Genomic DNA, 20,774 nt, shown 5'->3' with positions numbered 1-20,774 from the left:
GTGCACATTTGCACCAGGTAAAACTGTCACTGGCCTTTTCTTTCTCCCAGCCTATATAGCCATTAATAATTTAATTCCTTCTTGTTTACTGTACTCATGTAGCACATGAAGAGTGACACCTTTGGTTATTTACATCGGAGATAATTTTCTCATGACATAGTGGGCAGATAAATAGAAAACAAGAGGAAACAGCAGCTGCTCAGGCTGCAAAAATAACAAGAAAGGTGGTTTATTTCAACAGACAGGATGCTAAATTTGAACATGAGTCCTCAGCTATGGACTTCAGCAACTCACTGGGTGGCTATGCACAAGTCATTCTTGTTCAGCCTCAGGTACCTGTTTCTAACAAGGGAAGCACAACTGGCTTCCTCAATGAGTAAATACAATCTCATACTGTAATGGGTTTGCTGCTGGTGACACCTCCAGAAGCCTTTGGCTGTCCTGCTGTGATGTCAGAGATGTGAGTTGGCCCCTCTGCTCCCAGCAGCTGAAGAACTAAAGAGAAACCAGAGCTCAGTGGTAGAGCACATGGTTTGTACGTTAAGTGTCCTAAATACAATCCATGGCATCTCCAGTTTTAAAATTGATCGATTAGCCCATCATGGGAAAGACCTCTGTCAGGGATTTCAGAGAGCTGCTGACAGTCAACACTAAAAAGCTGGATGGAGAAATAGTCCTGGTATATGGCAGGAGGAGGAAAGAGGAGGAACTAGTGAGAAATGAGGAAGGGCAGGAGAGGGGTGACAGCACTAGGAAAGCAGCACCCATCTAAAACAAGGATGGGAAACCTATGGCCATCTGGTTGTTGTTGGGCTACAACTCCCATCAGCTCCAGCTGCCGTGGCCATGGTCAGGGTTGGTGGAAACTGTAGACCCACAACACCTGGAGGGTGTGAAATTCTGGAAAGCCACTGGCAGTCAGCATGTATACAATACATAGTTAGGTGAATCAATGGCAAAAGGCAGCTTCCTATGTTCTCCTAAAACTGCCCCTGCATTGTCATGGGAATCCCATGCTCCTTCATATTTGAAACAAAGAGAAAAACTGAGTTCATATAGAAAACGGAGAAAAGTTCATAAAGAAAACAGCAGAAAGGTTCAAGTCTAGCTTTCTCCCTGAAACAATACTCTTAGGTGTATGGATTTTTCTCTTCTTGGGACAACATTTAATCAAACAATGTTTACATGCACTTGAAGCCTGATGGTATATTATAGAAACAGTCTTGCCTTGCGGTGAGCTGTTTGCCTAGAAAAGATCTAGGGCCCATATACACTATATATTTAAAACAATACCACACCACTTGAAACAGTAATGGCTTCCCTTCCAAAGTATCCTGGGAACTGTACTTTGTTAAGGATGCTGTGAGTTGTCAGGAGACCCCTATTCACCTCACGTAGCCACAGTTCCCAGAGTTCCTTGAGAAGAGGGTTTGACTGTGAATTGTAGCTCCATAAGTTGGGTTGGAGGTCTCCTAGCAACTCAGCACCTTTAACTACAATTCTCAGGATTCTTTGGGGGAAGCCATGACTTCCCCCAAAAGCACCATATTGCTTCAGATCTATAGTGCAGATGGGTCCTCGGACACATTGTTGAGGTAACCAAAGGTTGCAGAAATTGTTGTTCCCAGCAATGCTAGGAACATGAGCCTGAAACAGCCAGTGCCAGCATCAAATTTTGGAGGGTCCATGGGCTGTGCTTTTGCCCACACAGCTTGGTTTCAAGCCATGTGGGCAAAACAGGGTCACCTGATGTCATTCAGACATCTGGTGATAAGCAGTTGGGAAGCCCTACCCTCCTGTCAAAGATGGCCCACAGTGGATGGAGGAGATAGCAATCTGGCCTGCTGACCAGACCCAGTTTCCCACTGTTTGTGACATTGGTCTTCAGGTTATGGCCTGATTTTTTTTTATAATATATATTTGTATAGAGCTAAGGCTGCTGTGACAGTGCATCTTAGATCGGGGGGGGGGGCGGGGGGAGGGTCACAACAGCATTCAAATATATTGATTTTTTAAAAAAATAGGAAATGGGTCCCCAAGTACATGCTTGAATTAAAGGCTTTGAAAAAGTTGAAGACTACTAGCCTAGTCTAGCCTAGTTTATTACATACCCACAAATCTGGTGGGTCCCACTGGCACATTCCTAAGCTTGTTGTGGATGGTAGGCCCAACACCAGCTTGCTCTCCATCCTTGCATCATACCCACAGCAAGACTGCTAAATCATCAACGTAGCTAATAGGGTATTCTGTACCAAAGCCATTGTCACCAAGACCGCTTGCATTAATAAGGTGAGCCTTAAGAAGGGGGATGAACTCAATAATCTGATAGGGCTTTTTCATCTCTATCCATTATGATTCTATAGTTTGCATACCCAATTCCCATTAATGCTAATGGGAGTTACTGTACTGCGTTCCGTGTGAGAAGAATACAGGCCTTTTGACTTCATTACGGAAATTTAAAATTCATTACCACAGGATACTGAGGGATTGCCCTAAATACTCTCTCTTTGTTATATATTTCCTAGTTAATGCGACCATTTGAGTGTACTGTACCCTGCTGAGTAGGAAACATTTTCTAGGCTGTTTAAAACACATTCTCCACAATTGGAAGCAAGTCTTTTGTCTCCATTTATGCCTTTGACACTGGCTGCCTTCAGCTTAATGGGACCAGAGTAGATAAAAGCAAATTAATCCAAAAGGTGACTTTTTCTATCCTATTGTCAAATCTCACAGATACAAATTCAAGTATTCCTCATCTTCCTGCGATTCAACACAAGCCATGCATTCAAATCTGAGCTGCAACAATGAATCCAATTATTAGAACATCCTATTCAAAATTATGCGTCAATCAGAAAATGACCGCTTGACTATGCTCATATAAAAAAATACAAAACACTGAAATTGCCAGTGGGGGGTGGGGAAGAGGGGGAATAAGAGGAGAGATTCCAAGGTGCAGCAATGGGGCACACCTTAAACTGGTAAGAACTGGATATAGCCTGCAGAAAATTTGTTCAGAACACTTTTTCTCCAAAGACTTTGTTGCTCTCCAACTAGAAGCTGGAACCTGACTAGCTTTTTAATTGATTTGAAAGGTAGTGTAAGGCACATACATCCTAAAAGCTGGTGGTGTAAATGAGAGTAGTGAGGTAGCAGTGACTAGTAAGGAGCTAGTAAGACCTGGGTTCAAATCCCTGCTCAGCCATAAAGCTCCCTGGGTGATCCTGGGCCACTCAATTATTCTCACAGCCCAACCTAGGGGTGGCCAAGTGTCCTCCTTAACAGAGGGCAGTCCTTCATTTGACAAGCTGGGATTCAAGGTTCAGTTTAAAGATAAAGAACCATAACAGCAGAGGCCTTGAAGTTGCCCATCAACAGTTAGTACCCAGGCAGGATACAGAACAGGGACACTGGTCACAGTATCCCCTGCTTTGTGGGGGGGAGGGGTTGCACTGTACTTCTGTTGAAATTATAGCAAGTATCTTATTTATCTATTTATTAAAAATGCTTCTTAATTAGCACACAAAATTCTTTTTTCTTTTCTTTTTGCAGGTACTTTTTGCTGATCCGTTTGTGGAGATGAGCAAGTAGCCTAACCAACCTCACTGAGTAATTCCGAGGGAAAAGATCTTCCATTTAAGTTTCTTGGAATAGGGCAGATTGCAGAATAGATAGGCAAACAGTGAGAACTGCAGACAGGGTTATGCTGACAGCATCTCACTCCTGTTAGCAGCTGTGCTGCAGTTTCCTGCTCTAGCTGCAATTTCTTGACCAAGTGCAATACCTGAGCTGCTGTGGTCAAGCTACCTGAGTCCAGGAACAGCCACGGTTTCCATGCCAGCTGAAAATTGATAAAAGGTCTCCTAACCCACTGCGATAGCCTAATGTGAATTGCTCACCTTAGCAAGAGTCAGACCAGGGATATTCTCACTGTTCATGCTCTTAGGGCACAGGAAGTGACCTTATTCGAAGTCAAACTGCTGGTCTGTTTAGCCCAGAATAGTATTACTCTGACTTTGAATGGCTCTCTTATTAGCAGCTTTTTTTAACTGGAGCTGCCAGGGTCCGAACCTGGGACCCTCAGCATGCAACGCATGTGCTCCTCCCCTGAGCTATGGCTGTTGCTTCCTAACTCTTAGTAATGACACTCCACCAGCCCTTTATTTACTCACCCAGCCCAGTAGTAAATATAATGGTGATGTTTCATGCTTGAGGAAACAAACCTACCATTTCCCATGTCTCTCAAAGGCAAGAATATCAACTTCGGGATGGACCGGGCAGTCAAAAGTGTATTCATGGCACCCTTCAATAGCCTGCCTATTGGGACCTGGCAGCCTCCACCTAACACTGGCCCTCTGTTGTCCTTCATGTAAATATTGTTGGGACGACAGCCAAGGCAGAGGGAAGGGAGTGCCTCTTCAAGCAAGATGGGAATCTCTAGTGTCAGATACAGCCAGCCTGACTAATGAGACCTCCTGCTTGCCAAATCCTCTGTCTATTCCAGCCATTGAATATGCTCAGAAGCTCCATGGCACCAGCCCAACAGTCTACAGATCCCAATCAAGTATCAATAGCTTAAGTGTAAGTGATGGCAAAGGGGGAAAGTGCCAAGTGTTCCTTTTCTTTTCTTTTAGTTTCAGGAACTTCAGTTGCTGTTATGGCACTAGTGGGAACGTAAGCAAGGACTTAATTAATCCTATCACAGAATGGATCCACCACAGGGCAAAGAAAAGCGGGGGTGGGGAATCAAAAGGAGCTATTTTGGAGTTTTTACAAAGAGAGAGTGCCAGGGTGAGAGAGTTGGCACAGTTTTCAGCTGCGTGAGGGTAGCTCCCATTAATGAGGGGAAGTCCGGGATCCTCTTTCAAGCAATGTTCATGGGAAGAAAGGTGAACAGTGTTAGTTTCTTCTGAAGTGGCACACATCACTTAGGGCAGGGTACACAGCCCAGTGCAAAGCCTCTTCTATGTTGTGCAGAAGGTTTCAGATTCAATCCTCAGCATCTCTGGTTAAAAAGGACCTTAGGCCTGCAGGGCAAGAAATACCCTCTGTCTGAGTCCTTGGGAATCTGCTGCCACTCAAAGGAGGCAGCACTGATCTGGATGGACAAAAAGTTCTGACACTGTGTAAAGAAACTTCATACACAGTGGTGCCATCAGGACAGGACTTTGGGGGCAGGAGTCTAGGGCCCGGCCCAGCAGATTGAACAGAATGGCCTCCTCAAACACAGCAGGGGTAACTTAGCACATTCTGATGGGAGGCCCCCGCAAGACCATTAAATGCAGTCTAAAATTACCTGAATGTACCATACTCAGACAGGAACATTTTAATGGGGCTCTGAATACCAGGCAGGTAAGAGAGAAGGATGTAAGGGGTAGGATGACACATAAGACCCTAGGAAATTGCCAAAAACCAGAGGTTTTCTAAGGTTATCTGCCCATCTACTCTCACTGGCAGTAGGTTTTTGAAGGGAGGCTAAGCCTGAAGAAATGATTAAGAGGTGAAATGATGACAGCCATCTTCAAATATTCAATGGGCTGTTGTCAGGGCTGGATTTAGGTTTGATGAGGCCCTAAGCTACTGAAGGTACTGAAGGTAAGGGGGCCCTTTATATGTCCAGATGTCCTTTGTCAACAACAAATTTGTCACTGCTGTTTGTGTTGAATATATGCCATGCAACCAGTCCATGCAGAATGTAGGCACCCTATATATAGAAATAAGAAAACCAGTGATATTTTAGGGAGCAGGCTAGCAGGCGGGGCCCATTACTTACATCATAGGAGCCTACACAACACAAAAACTGTTGCTGTATGTAGGTTTTATTTTATTTGTTTTTTATCTTACATTTTGGAAATGTACATCCAGGATTTTTTTCCCTTTAAATTTTTTTGGGGGGCCCATGAGACTGGGGCCCTAAGCTATAGCTTGTTTAGCTTATACATAAATCCAGCACCGGCTGTTGTATGAATGATGAATTCTATCGCAACCTTCAACCCTTGGCCTAATGACCCGGAAGCTGTACGCCGGCTCCCTCGGCCAATAAAGTGAGATGAGCGCCGCAACCCTAGACTGGACCTAATGGTCAGGGGTCCCTTTACCTTTACCTTAGTTGTACAAACAGAGGAGGGCATCAATTGGACACACAAAATGGTTTCTGCCTTTATTGTAATAGTTTATAAATGTGTTTCTATGCATATTAATCAGTGCATGACTTCTTTTTTTGGTGGTACATTTCCACTTTTTGGTGATGCGTGAATGAGCTCCCTATGCCTTAAAAATGCAGCAACATCTTTGGAACTTTACTCTTCACTGATCTGCCAAATGGGAGAGACCTGGGCTGCTGCTGTACAGAGGAAATCCTGCCATTATAACACTAGCAGTGGCAGCCAGAGGTTGTGCCTTTGGGGTGATGAGCAGGCAAAGAGTATGATGTCATCCTTGAAAATAAAGCTGGGGGCATGTTGGAATGCTCTCTGCTGCCTGAAGGGAGACTGCGGGGACCAGGAGACAAAGGAGGCTGAGTATTAGGACATGGGGTGGGACAATAAGGCCAGAAGGAAGACCTTTGCAAGGCTTTAACAGGATTAGCACATTATTTAAAATGTTTTGTGCTGAATTTAGCTTTTGCTTGTCTAAAATGTTGATATATGCTATGATTTGTTGCACTAACTTGCATTCTGATAATTTGTGCTAATAGGGTTGCTGTTCTGTTTTGGTGTTAGCTCCTTTGGACTTCCTTTAGGCAGGAAACACTGGATATAAGCATGATATGAAATGGAAATGGAATTCAAGAGTCAGGCTACCTCTGCCTATGGAGGTTCCATTTAATCATCAGGACCAACAGTGATGGGTATGGAGTGAGCGTGATGCTTAGGGGTCTTGAAATAGATCCCCAACCTTAGCTATGACTAGCAAAAAATATGAAAAAGACAGACATCCAAATAAATGATTAAATACCAGGTGCAATGTATACAGAGAGAGAGAGAGAGAGACAGAGAGACCCAGAGTCAGAGAGAAAATGCAGAATCCAGCTTTCCTTAGTGCAAAAATCAGATTGCTTTTAAAGAACAACTTATTACAGAGCATATGAAGTTCTGGTTAATGGTCTGTAACTAGTCAGATAATTCATAGAATCATTGAATTGGAAAGGACCACCAGGAGCATCTAGTCCAGGGGTAGGCAACCTAAGGCCCATGGGCCACAAGTGGCCCACGGGGGTCATTTAACCAGCCCACAAGCCACCCCCAAACCGAGCCTCCCGCTTGGCAAGTCTCCGTGTGCTGCGCTAAAGCAGCGCAGCGTGGCACGGGGACTTGCTTCCTCAGCGCCGGAAATCGCGTCTGCACATGCACAGATGCTGGAAATCGCAGGCGCGCATGCAATGTGACCCACAAAGGGATCTCTGCTGAAGTGAACTGGTCCAGGAGAGGTAAACCTTGCTGACTCCTGATCCCTGCAATGCAGGAATTTTTCACCCAACATGGGGCTTGAACCCACAACCCAGAGATTAAGAGTCTCATGCTCTACTATAGTGGAGCTATCCATCAGGGATCTTTCTTATGTGATCTTGACTCCATACCCCAAAGTACTTAAACTACTCACTCAGCCTCAGTCTGGACTCTAGAAAAGAGGGCTTCCATAATAGAAGCAACTTTGGAACTTTTAAAATACACTCATTTAAATGGAATGCAGGGTGGGGCAGAGGGCTGTTCTATCTGAGTTTGCAATAAGCCTCCCTGATCTCCCCACAAGGAATCAACAGGGTTTTTAATGCTAGGGAGTGATGAAACTCTCACGTTCTGGGAACAGCAGGAATTCAGTCCCAGAAAGGAGCCTGGTTGGAGCTGGTGAATATTTAAAGTTTGATTCTAGTTCCTCCATATACAACACCAACCAGAGTCTCCATTTGAACTTTGAGAGCAGCTTTCCTCTTCTGAAAGGGCAAATGTAGCCCTATAGAAATCCTGCCGAACCATCTCCATGGGGAGTCTTCCTGACGCCTCCTCCATGTCTGGTGCACAGATGCAACCCCCGCCTCTTGTCACTATGCAGTCTAGTCATTTAGAAAACACTTAGCCATGCAGCAGGCAATAGAATTAAAAAAACATTAAACTTCAGAAGGGGGCTGGGGAGGAGGTGCTCAAACTTTGACAAGCTGCATCTAATGCTAAGTATAATTAATTAAATTGGATGAGGCACAAGGGGAAGAAGGCAGAAGAGGATGGCAAGCTGGAATCAGGATGGTAATGCACTGATATTTTGCGCGTCATCTGGTAAAGGAAATAAGCAGGGCTGTAGTGGTGTAAGAGAGTTGGGGAAGACGTGGCTTTCAAAAGGAAGCGTACCGGGGAAAGGGAGCAAAATTCAGGAGAAAGAAGTAATAACAATGCAAGAGAAGATAATTAAAAGAAAGCCAGGTAACTAAGAATATTATCTTACAAAAGCTGCAATGAAGGCTGCAGGGGTAAACAGCTCAGTGGCAAAGCATCTGCTATCTGCTTTGCATGCACAAAATCCCAGGTTCAATGCCAGGTATCTTCAGGTGGGGCTGGGAATGCCCCCTGCCTGAAACCCCGGAGAGCAGCTGCTGGCAATAATAAAATAGATGGCCTAATGATCCAACTCAATATAAGACAGCTTCCTATGAATAAAATAAGGTCAACATTTCAATGTTGTGAGGTCTGAGAATGCAGATGCACAGCCAAAATGAAGAAACATGAAGCCACATATAGATGGAAGCCACCCTCTCAATCTATTGCTGTTGAAGCTGTTATAGCAGCACCAGTTTCCCAGAGACAGAACTGTATATCCCCCACAATATTCCAAGGGGCAAAGTTTTAACAAGCTTGACGACTCCATCAGCACAGATAATTAAGCAATTAGAACAGTCAGAAGTTGACAAAGCACCAGCTGAATGATGCCCATGAAGCTACAAAAGAGAAGAGGGGTTCTCCCAGTGGAAAAAGCTTTTGTCAATGGTTTTCCTGATTGCTTGCCAAGGGCAGGGGGAGCTGCAAGGCACATAGGCAAGGCTGATTTCCATGCTGCCATGAGAGGAAGGGCAAAAGGGAAAGGCTGGAAAAATGAGAGGGACCGATCATTTTATTTTATGTGATGTTTACAAGTCCTCATCCATTGCAAAGGGGTGATGTAGGAAAAAGCTAATTCCTAGTGATATTACTAAATGTTTTTTGAATGTGTGCTTCACAAAGAGCCTTCCTTTATGAGCTCAGAGAGGAAAAGCACATTTGAGTCACAATATTTAATCTAGGGACGTTTATGAACAATTTCAGGCAAGGATACTGAGACATGCTGCCAATCCCAGCACTCATCATTCACAGAGATACATAGTTCCACACCCTAATATATCAGCGCTATGCAAAAGCCTTCATATTAGTAATCTCAGATGGCTCTCACATGCATTTATAACTTACTCCTGAGGAAAAGGAATATTGCTGAGGACGTTGTATTAGCAGTCCTTGCAGCTTGGGTGAATTAGATTGAAGCAATCATTTACGGTTTCTGGAGTTCAAAGGCTTTATTAATGCAGAAACTATTTATAGAATGAGTGGAAAGGGGAGAGAGAAAATGACTGACATCTTGGCTCAACATTAGGAAAGAAAAATAAACCAAAATGGCCCAGCTTTTTAGGGGTGGAATTAATTTAGAGAGAGAGACTACAAGCAGGGAGTAGCTGGATCACTAGTGCCCTCTTGGAGTTTAAAGTAACACATGCATTAACTATAAATTCAAGAGAAGAAAATGTGTTTGCTTTTCTCCAACACTGTGCATCCAGGAAACTGTCATGGTCCCCAAGGCACCACAAAATACCCAAAAGATATCTTTAAAGATATCTCATAAACTAAAAGTATGTAAAGGGCAGAGCTCAAATGACGGTGGGTTTTTTAGTGTTTTTTGTTTTGTGGCATGGTTTTACTTCTTATATGCAAATAATGAAGCACATGGCTACTCAGAGTAACCAGTATATGCAAACATCTGGCTCATCTAAGACTTTATAGAACTTTTATTCTCAATGGTGATGGAACTCAGAGGGGGGAAATACTTTTTATTTTTATAAATCTTTATTATTTGTAACGGGGATCTTTGTACGAGTCAATACTTTACTATCCCTTTGGAGCCCTTTGGAATTCTTTTAGCCTTCCAAGCAGTGACACTTTATGGCTTACATTTTTTATTCTTTTTTATGTTTGCACTTTGTTTTAACAAAATCTACAAAATATTAAATGGGGGGGGGGAGAAATGTGTATGTTTTGCAACTGCAAGACACACTGCAATGGTCTAAGATCAGGGGGTCCCCAACATTTCTGGACCCAGGGACACATCTAAGAAACTCCAAGAAAATTTAAGAAACTGTCATAAGCACCACAAAATACCCATTTCACAGAAAAGCAACAGGCAATGCTCAGAACCTGTCTAAGATTCTCAGGAGCCACTCCTTCTCCCAAAACAACAGGCTAACCAACTACAAACACCCCAAAACAAATAAAACACAGACATATAAAGCAGGCAACTCCTTATAAACCTGATACCCTGCCACCCCCCAGCAACTACGACAACAAAACCACCTCATTTAAAAAATATTAGGAGGGGCAGGGGACCTTGATGGGCACCAAAGATGGTTTCTGAGGTGCCACATTGAGGATCCCATATCTAGATATTTTTTTGATCTGATCCAACATTACTCTTTTACATTCTTATTCTGAATCAACAGGTGTGCATATCTTGAAAAGAAGATGCACTGCACCCATCTGCAGGCCCCAGATATCCCTCACCTGCTGCCACAACAGATATGGAAAGCCAATACTGCAAATGAGCCTCAAGGTTCACACAAAGAAAAGGAGATCTGCTGAACTGAAAACAGTAGAAACTTGCATGCAATTATTTCATACGTTCCAGAAAGCTGTGGAATAGGCTCCCAATCTTCAAGGTATCTGAAAAGCAGGACTATGTAAAAACTAAACTGTGCTCACCGAAACACCAAAGGCTACTGCAGCAATCTCCTTCCCTGGGCTGGAGACAGTAGCAGTGGGCATTTTCAACAGAAGGGGGGGCATATTCACACCATACATTTAAAACACATCCAATGCACATTTAAAGCACATGGCTTCCCCCAAAAGAATCCTGGGAATTGTAGTTTAAGAGTGCTGGGAATTGTAGCTCTATGAGGGGGAAACTGCAGTTCCCAGGTTTCTTTGGGGTATGTCAAGGGTTTTAGAAATATGTTGAATGTGCTTTAAATGTATGGTGTAGATGCACCCCAAGTGTTTTTTCTCCCCATGATTTGCCAGATACAGAGTTTAGTAGCCTGAGGGGCACAAGAGAAGGAGGGAGCACTTTGGACACATTTTCCAACACTGCAGGAGAAGGAGTCTACTACCCTTGCATTTAAGTACTAGCCTGGCAGCCACAGGCAGCAAAGAACTGCATGCAAAAGAGTGCTTAGAATCCCATGCAAGTGAATGAGTAGGCTGGCAGGGGAGGGACTATTCTCTCCTCTTCTGCACTCAGCATAGATAACAACTGAGCTGCCAGAGAAGGGCAGTCACCTCTTCTACCCAGCACAGAAATGCAGAAAGCCCCCCACCCATTCTCTGCCAGGCTAGCAGGCTAGTTTTAAAAAAGCAAGTTAGCAACTTTTTGGGGGTTATTAGACAATCCTGGTCTTCCGAATAGCCAATGTGAAATGTTTAAGATGCAAGAAGCAGAGGTTGTTTTTTACGACCTTGGACGGTGAAAACTGTTCATGATAATTGTATGTTTCTAGCTAACAAATGGTCCCCAGGTGCTGCGAGTTTTGGAAAAACTTACATGAATGAATACATTCCCTAAGACGGAGAGGGCTCAGGTGGAAGATGGATGGCGACACAACATTTCTACTGGATCCCAGGGAAGGACTAAGTACAGCTTTCGGCTGCAACACAGTCCAGTGGCATGCTGATTGGGAACCAGTATGGACTCTGAAGGTGCAATTTCCATGGGGCTGATGAAGAATAATTCATTTACTTCAAGGGAGGGAGACAAGGGGAATCAACCACATTTAGCATCAGAAGCATGAGCTCCAATATTGCTTTCATTTCCCTTGTACATAAAATGAGTTTGATGCAAGCTCCATTTCCAACATGGCTACACATGCTAATGGCAAGATTAGAAAGGTGGAGAGACTGAGCAGCACAGCAAACAAAATTCAATTGACACAAATAGCAGGAGCTTCTAGGTTAAGCATGTGGCTTGGTGTGAGTTTTGGGGAAAGGAGTGTGCTCATTTCCCAAGGAAAGCAATGGTAAATGAAGAAGCAAGGAGCCCAAGAAACAGTGGAGAAAAGCCTGCTGGGGCAAATGAGGCACTGTCACACCAACCTAGGCCTGCCCTCTAACTTACAACCAGTCCAAGGGTGACATTGGCTGTCAATGTCTTCCTGCTTAGTCTTGCATTTTGCATTTGTAGAACAGGGAGGAGGATGGGGGACAAAATTAGAATTAGTTGACTCTGCCCATGGTCAACAGTTTCCCTGTCACACAGGTGGAAGCATCTGTGAAAAAAATGAATAAATTCCACTATCAGAGGGACACTGCTGGATAGAACTTGGAGGCTTAAAAATATTTTTAAAATCTCCTAGACCTTTTAATTCAAAACCACTTTGAATGCTGCATTTTCCTGAGGGATTCTAGTGGAAATGTTAGGAAGTGAACCCAGCGCCTTGGCCATGCACCTGATGCATGCACAGAATATTTGCTCACCCACTGAACAATGGCTGAGTGGCTTGTATTGGCTGCACTCTGGGTCTTGGGCCAGTGGAGACAAACCTATAGGTTTACCTGGCATAATCAAATGTTTTTATAGGCTCTAGTACTTATCAAGCCTGTTGTCTTTGTCCATGGACCAGAGCATGCATGCCTGGTGTGCTCTGGTCCATGGGGTCATGAAGAGTCGGACACGACTAAACGACTAAACAACAACACTTATCAAGCACTAAGATGAAGCCCAACCCACAAACCACACATTGTGGCCTGCCAGTTCCTACTTGTTCCAGTCCCTGGCAGTACATGCAACCTCTTGTAGGTCAACATACGAGAGAGGTGAGCTTTGTTGGCTTGATGTGAGATACGTTGTGCAGGCTGACCTAGTCTAGAAATTTCAGAGAATGAGGTGAGACAGCAAGACAATTAGCCTGGTCTTTCCACTTGGCTACATCTGAGGGAGATGTGAAACAGCAACAGCTCCTCCATGGGCCTGGCTGGGAACAACTATGCTTGATCTCCTCTCTTCCCCTCCCAGAATGATCTCCTGGTAAGTGAATTTGACATGTTTTCTTCACTCGCTGTCCATTTCTCCTCTTGTATCATGTCGATTAGATTGGTAGCTTTTTAAAAAAAAGTTGAGCCAGCTTGAATGCTGCTCTTTGACCTGGCCTTTTGACGCCTGAAATGTGTGTTTTCAGGACCCACCCTATCCCTGTGGTGTAAATTGCTTTATTTGTTTTTTCAATACAGAATTTTTGATTGTTGTAACCTGCCCTGGTACGTGCTGAAGGGTGGGTGATAAATGCGATCATCATTAGAAAAGTGGTATACAAATGTAGTAAATCTCTCTCCCGCCCCTCACAAACACTTTCCTTCTAAACCAGAAATGTCCCTGATGCGGCTTCATTTAGTGTTGTGACTTGCTGACCCGATGGCAGCTAATGTGAACTGTGAAAGCCATCACTTCCCCGTTAGGAACTTCGGGAGCTGTGGCTGCTAGTTCTGCATTTAAATGACTAATTGGTGGGAGCAGAGAGGTGAACGAGCAACCCTTCCATTCTATTAGTGCTGGGCTGCATCATTCATTTCCTTTATTTTCACAAAGGTCAGAAGCAAGCAAAGCAGAAACAGATAATTAAACAGTTCTCCAGCCATCACCAATGCACATATTTCAATGAACTTAGAGGCAGCTAGCCAGTGGGAACAGGATTCAAACTTGGTCCTTTCCATCAAGGCAGAATTACATCATCCTGATGCACATGGGTTTGCTGAACGCATGGGCAGAAGGGGTCATTTCAAGGGGAGAAGAGATGGACAGAAAGGCCTGCTTAAGCCTTTTCAACCTGTTGATGCACATATTTCAATGAGGTTACAGGCAGGATGCCTTCATGGTTGTCATACCACACCACTCACAACCACGCCCTACTAAGCTTGTACAATAAAAATGAGCTTTCCGTATCTTTGTTTGTGGTTTGGTTGAGCAATGAATGCAGGATGAGGTGTGTGGGGTTTTTTGAGGTCCTGTAAGAAGACAAATGATAGAGACTGCAGAAGGTTTTGTTGCTGTTGCTGTGAATAAATTACAGCTCACAGAAAGCAAATCACACACTCAGAGGAAAATGGTGGTTTTGTTTTGCGAAGTAAAGCAGCTTTCAAAAGTTTCAATAATTCAACCCACAAGTGGGGGGTGGGGGAGTGTTAAGTTACAGGGTAGAGGCAGAAATGAAATGAAGTTTCAAGATATCATGGCCCTTACCAAAGTAATAGCTATTTGCCTTCAAATGAAGCTTGTTTCAAGTGTTTCTCCAGAGAATAGGGGGGAAAGGGAAGGAATAAGCAGAAGCAATGACCTTAACAACAGACATTCGGGTGCAAAATTGCCAAACTGCCTGAAGGGAAAATATTTGGTGCTGCAGATAATGGCCTATTAGGCTCAATCTTTAGCCACTTAGAGGGCAATTAACACCAGAAGTTTGCGAAGACAAGACACAAGCCAGTGCAAATCACAACTTTTGGGGGATCTGGGTTTGTAGGACTATTGCATAGGGAACCTGCTGGAACCCTGCTCCTCAAAAAGTAAAGGGTATAGGACCCCGACATCATAACCCTCAATGACTTCACCCCGATCCTCTACATTGGCATTATGAAGAAGAAGAAGAAGAGTTTGGATTTGATATCCCGCCTTTCACTCCCCTTCAGGAGTCTCAAAGCGGCTAACATTCTCCTTTCCCTTCCTCCCCCACAACAAACACTCTGTGAGGTGAGTGGGGCTGAGAGACTTCAAAGAAGTGTGACTGGCCCAAGGTCACCCAGCAGCTGCATGTGGAGGAGCGGAGACACGAACCCGGTTCCCCAGATTACGAGACTACCGCTCTTAACCACTACACCACACTGGTTATGAGGCAAACACAGGTTTTGGAGGCTCAATTTCTGGCCCAGAACATATGTGTCTATCCTGAAAGGAGAAATATTTGAGCTCAACAATAGCTTTGAAACCAAGCTGCACATATTCAATTATACATTCAGCTATACAGCCTTCATCAAACTGGTGTCTTCCAGATGTTCTGAATTACAATTCCCATCAGCACTAAGCAAGCAGGGGCTGATGGGCTTCATAATCCAAAGTATCTGGAAGGCACCAGGCTAGTGAAGGCTGCATTTCAAGTTGTGCATCTGTTGGACTAAGAGCCCCAAAAAGTACACTATTATTTACTAATAACATTTTTCATTCCATTGCTCCCACTATCTGAGGGGGCTTTCATAAATTTAAATTTAAATCAACAATAAAAACATATCTTTAAAAAAAAAAAACCAAAAAACTATGCGGCTCTACAATGGTACAAGCAAAACAGCAAAGACTGCAGTGGCAGAAAACCATAGGCAAAAGCTATGTTGACCTTTGTTTCTTCTATAACCAGATGTTCACAGCATAAGATGCATAAAGCTAAAAATATATGGTTTTAAAGGGGGATTGGACAAGTTATGGAGGGGAGATGTGTTAATGGCTGTTAGCCATCACATGTAGGGCCTGCAACAAGCTGTTGCATTGTGTGTTCCTTCCTAACAACAAAGTTCCTGTTCAGGATTTCAGACAGCCTAGGCAAGGCATTCAATTCTCTTTCCTCCTCCCCTGGTCTGGTTTTCTTTCCCAACCTTCAACACTGCTTGACTATCATGCATGTTCCGTTCTCATTGGGCTTGCAGAAGGAAATGCCCCTTCAGTTTTTGAGAGAGAGAGAGAGAGAGAGAGATTTTGTCAAACCTCAGGCTTTCACCCAAAATGATATATTCCTGTTGTTTCTCAGTGGGTTTGTTTTGGCTGCATAGCTATTGGCATCCACTAGCTGAGTTAGCTTTAAGAAGGAACAATGGTTCCAAGTTCAGAGGCAATGTGAAACAGCATATCAGTTGCTAGAGGGCTTCCTAGCAACATCTGTCTGGACACTGTTGGAAAGAGGATGGTGGGTGGAGGTGCTCCCTCTGAGAGAGGCATTGCTGAGTCGGAAAATCATATACTTATAGAATTGTAGAGTTGAAAGTGGGAACTTGCAAAGGAAGCAATGATAGCAAGAGCTAGTGTACTGTGATAACTAGAGTGTTATACTTCAACTGCAGAAACCAAGATTCAGTCTTGCTTGGCTACTGAGTGGCTATGGGCCAATCATTGCAACCACTGCTGCAAGGGAAAAAATGGAGTGAAACATGTTTACAGCTGGCCACTGGAGTCCATGCATTGATAACCCTGAGGCTGGATTGCTGCAATGTACTCTATGCGCGGCTGCCCTTGGGCCGGATCCAGAAGTGCCAGCTGGTGCAGAATGAGGCAGCCAGACTGCTACCACCAACATTCAATATCACTGTTAGAACATCCTTACTGCCTGCCCATCTACTACTGAGCCATGTTCAAGGTCCTTGCATTAATTTACAAAGCCCTGAACAATTTAGACCTACAGTGCCTGATGGGCTACCTGAATTCTTATCACCTGAACTCCCAGCTAGATGACTGAGATCATCTGCAGGAGTGTCACCGGTAGTCCCGAGTTGGTGAGGCTCATCAGGGAACAACAAAAAACTGAGCCTTTAGTTTAATCGTCTCGATGCTGCAGAATGATCTGCCAATAGAGGTTCAGCAGGCACCTTCTGTTTCAACCTTTAAACATCTGCTGAAAACTTTTCTGTGTTGCTAAGCTGATGCTAAGCTTATGCAGACAATTATGAAAACATCTTTCTGTAATAGCTGGTTGATGATCTCCGATTTCAAATTTTCATGTGTCTTTTTTTAAAATTGTACTGTATACATGTATGGTGGTTGAAAATGGCTTTGATGTTTTTATGCAGTAGTGGTATGCACACTTCCAGGGTTGTCTGTCTCCTAGCTGTTGAGCTGGTGGACTGGTGAGATTCACTGTTGTGCAACAGTCGCACTAGCAGAAACAAATTGGCATCAGATTGTGCAAGTAAATTACCAGCAACTTGCTTATGCTCTTGCACAATAACACTTCACTTGTACAAAACACAAATAAGGGACTATTTTGATCTTACGGAGCAGACAGGATGGTATAGAAGGAAGCAATTCCCAGGGTATACTGGTCCTAATCCATTTAGGGCCTTACAAATATATTTGCCAATCAATCCCCACTCCATCTTATGTAGAATCTCATTATTTTATGCAGAGCTGCAGCAGAACACCCCCCATTGTCTTCAATGTTCTTTTAAGCAACTCTTTGATCAGTATCAACATGTGTCCCACCCCCACTGCCTCTTCCTTCACACACATACAGGTATGTCTGGAGATGGTCCAGTGTTTATAATGTTTCTTTAATAAAAGTGTCCTGGATTTAAGGGAAGCAGCAAGACTGATGCAGGTTGCTATGGCAAATACACATTTTCCTATTTAGTAGCACAATCAACAGCCTTGTACAATTTTCTGATTTCAGATTCTCATTCCAAATTGTGCAGCTTGGATTATCCAAGTCACCCTGTTATTAAGTTATTCAAACCATTTTAATTGGAAATATTATTATTATTGTTATTTTTAACAGCTCTGCAAATGCAACACTTTTAAGCCATGCTCTATGCCTTTCTCAAAAGCAGAAATGCCAATAAATTACATTCAGGTTAGGTATCTTTTTTCTGCCATTTTAAGCACAGTTCCATTGCAGCATTAATCATCTGCGCCTCTGCTGAAGAGGAACGTGGACATTCAAGATCAGAATTAAAAGGTAAATGTGCCATGCAAAGGTGGTCTAGGGAGTTGGTCCATTTTTGTAAAAAAATAAAAAATACCATTGCTATTTCAAGCTTAGAGATCTATATACTGTAGTTTTATTTTGGCTCTAATTAGTGTCATGAAGGAAACACCAAAAGGTTAACAAGAGACTGTTAGTTTATAATGCACGCTTCCTAGTGCCAACTCTGGCGGTTCAGTCTGTTTTCAGACTCATTAGCTATGTAGACTGATTACAGTTTCAGATCAGGAACTGCTCGCTTGCTGTGTTAGCAGAAGGTTCCTTTTTATTCATACACCTACCCTACTGCTAAATATGAAATGGATGGCTTTAACTCTTTGTGGGACTCAAAACTGCAAATGAAAGAGGGAAAGAAGTTAAGTTCCTTCCTCAAGAAGTAACAACTTCCTGGGCCCAGTCTTGGGAACAAGAATCAACACAAGAGGCCTCCCCTCTGTAGTGCTATTAGGTAATTTTATATTATGGACTTAAAGGTCTTAAAGGGGGGTGTCTTCTTTAGAGTGTTAGTATATATTAATTCAATGACTTCAACATGTGTTTAAGCCTACCCTGCTACATTCACCATCTCCATCACTTCATTCTGCTGAGCAGAGTCTCAGACATCTGTCCCAAGATCATGCCCTGACAAGCTGCATTACCTGGCTGAGTACACATCATGCATTTAAAGCACCCCCCCCCAAAAAAAAGAATACTGGGGACTGTAGTTTTTAAGGTTGCTAGGAAGTTTAGCTCCCAGGATTCTCTGGGGGACAAAATGTGCTTTAGGTGTATTTTTAATGTATGGCTAGTGGAAGCCAACAGATTTCTTAAAGCTTGGATGCACCAAGACATCTTTCTTTTGGGTAACAGGGTGCATTCACAGAATGGTTTCATAGCATCTCATCTTTCAACTGGACAGCCAGAGATGGAATTTAAAGAGGGCAGGATGAGTTGCTTTTGGTGGCAAAGTTCAGGAGTGTAGATAGAGTGATAAGCTCAGTTTCTGCAGAGTGAAGTCTTTAGCAGGGGTGAAATTGAACTGCTTTAGGATTTCTTGTTAGTTTCACCTTGCACTTAGAATCATAGAACTGTAGAGTGGAAGGGACCATGTGGGTCATCTAGTCCAGCCCCTGAAATGCAGGAAGCGCCCCATATGGTCCCCCATCCAATTTGAAACCATCCTGGATCCCACTTAGCTTTGCAAAGGTGCTAGCAGTTTTATTGCTGAACCATACACCCGTAACAACTCTTCTGGTTCCTTTGCAAAATTGAAAAAATGCTTTGGAAAAAAATAAATATTTGAGAACTGGCTCTCAGTCTCACAGGCACTTAAATGTTCAAATTCTGGAGTATTTCAGTGTCATCTAAAAATGGGAGATGCTGCCTGTGTGGCAGGAAATTGCATTTTTCAAGGATTAAATGTTCTTTGGCAAAGAACCTCACCAAACTCCAAGGCTTATTCATTATTCTTGTCCTCTGCTAAGATGTAAACCCCCTTTCTCTTAATAGCACACAGAATAACTGGGGTTTTTTTATTTCTTTGCAGGCCCCAAATCAATTCTACACATGGGACATAAAGAGATCTTAAAGAACCTGGAGACATGATGCCAAATTACATGTTATACATGCCTACATCAATGTGTAGCTTTAATTTTGAAGGAAGAGGATGCTTAACCCTTTATGGTATCTGCTTTATCCACTCCCCCTCAAAATCACAAAATACACTCTGTACTTCCTCCCTGCTCCAAAGGGTTCCCGATTTGTGTTTATCCCCATTTAAAAAGGAAAGATGGAGCTTTGATACACAAATCTATGTGAAATGTGTAGCTTGCCCCCTCCAATAATCACTGTTTAGATGATGGTGGTGCTATGTAGTTGTTGGCGAAAACAAGAACATAAAAGAAAACATGAGATTTTAAACAAAACCCGCTTTGTCTTTCTGTTAATTAGCTGCTTTTCACTCAATACCTGCACTTTCAAAGACTGATTCATATTTTTCCAGTTGCCAAGAGAGCTAGCAGAAAAAAGCACAAAGGGTGAGCATCAAGGCAATTTTTTTATTATTTTCTTTTTTTTAATAAAAAAAATCCAAAAGCAGAAAAAAACCATATATTAAAACTGAAAACACCTTCCAGGTCTCAGCCAGAAAGGCCACATGCTCAACCTTCATTTTCCTTTCCAGGTGGCCTTTAAGCAGAGGGGAAATCAGCAGCACACTCCCATCTGGGATGCCATTTCCTGCAGTTGCACAGAGACACAATTATAGCTGCAATCTCTATCTAACTCCTGTGACCTTGGATTCATTAACTCCAGTGAAAGACACATTCCAACATTATATTATTTCATGTGACAAGGTGTGGGGTGGGGCGGGGGAGGTAAGCAAATTAGAGAAAGTCTTTCAAATGCCTGTGATATTTAATAAACCTTGATGTGCAAACAAAGGAGATTACAAGCCTGTTTACTAGTGCGCCCTTAAACCAAATGGATTACAATATGTTTCTACATTCATAATTTTAATCTCTCTCTCTCTTTCCTCACCATCTTCACCCTCCAATGAGTGTTTAGTTTTTGCTTAAAAAAACAACAACACAGGATCTCCCCAATAGCGCCTGAACTGTATGAAGCATTGTTATACCTCTTTGGACAGTTGTGGCTTTCTGCACAGACTACTGGGAACTGCGGTTTGTAAAGGATGCTGGGTGTAGTTTGGAGACCCCTATTCACCTCAGGGGGCTACCGTTCCCAGACTTCACTGGGAATAAGGATTGACTGTTAAAACACTGTTAAA

General features: G+C 43.2%; 1 protein-coding gene and 1 long non-coding RNA gene across 3 annotated transcripts in view; one reads left to right on the top strand and one right to left on the bottom strand.

Annotated features, from left to right (window-relative positions):
* The window catches only part of PCDH19 (protocadherin 19), a 134,393-nt gene that overhangs the window by 21,588 nt on the left and 92,031 nt on the right, over positions 1-20,774 (bottom strand). The gene's annotated exons all lie outside the window — the stretch shown is intronic.
* On the top strand, positions 13,078-20,332 carry LOC308468154. Its single transcript, XR_013981497.1, has 4 exons — positions 13,078-13,305; positions 17,432-17,539; positions 17,801-20,022; positions 20,169-20,332. It is a non-coding gene; the product is annotated as an uncharacterized lncRNA (long non-coding RNA).

The sequence above is a fragment of the Podarcis pityusensis genome (genome assembly GCF_964106645.2).
Source record: "Podarcis pityusensis genome assembly, chromosome: Z".
Taxonomy (NCBI): domain Eukaryota; kingdom Metazoa; phylum Chordata; class Lepidosauria; order Squamata; family Lacertidae; genus Podarcis; species Podarcis pityusensis.
Note: the sequence above shows the minus strand (reverse complement) of the source record. Positions and strands in the feature narration are given on the sequence as shown.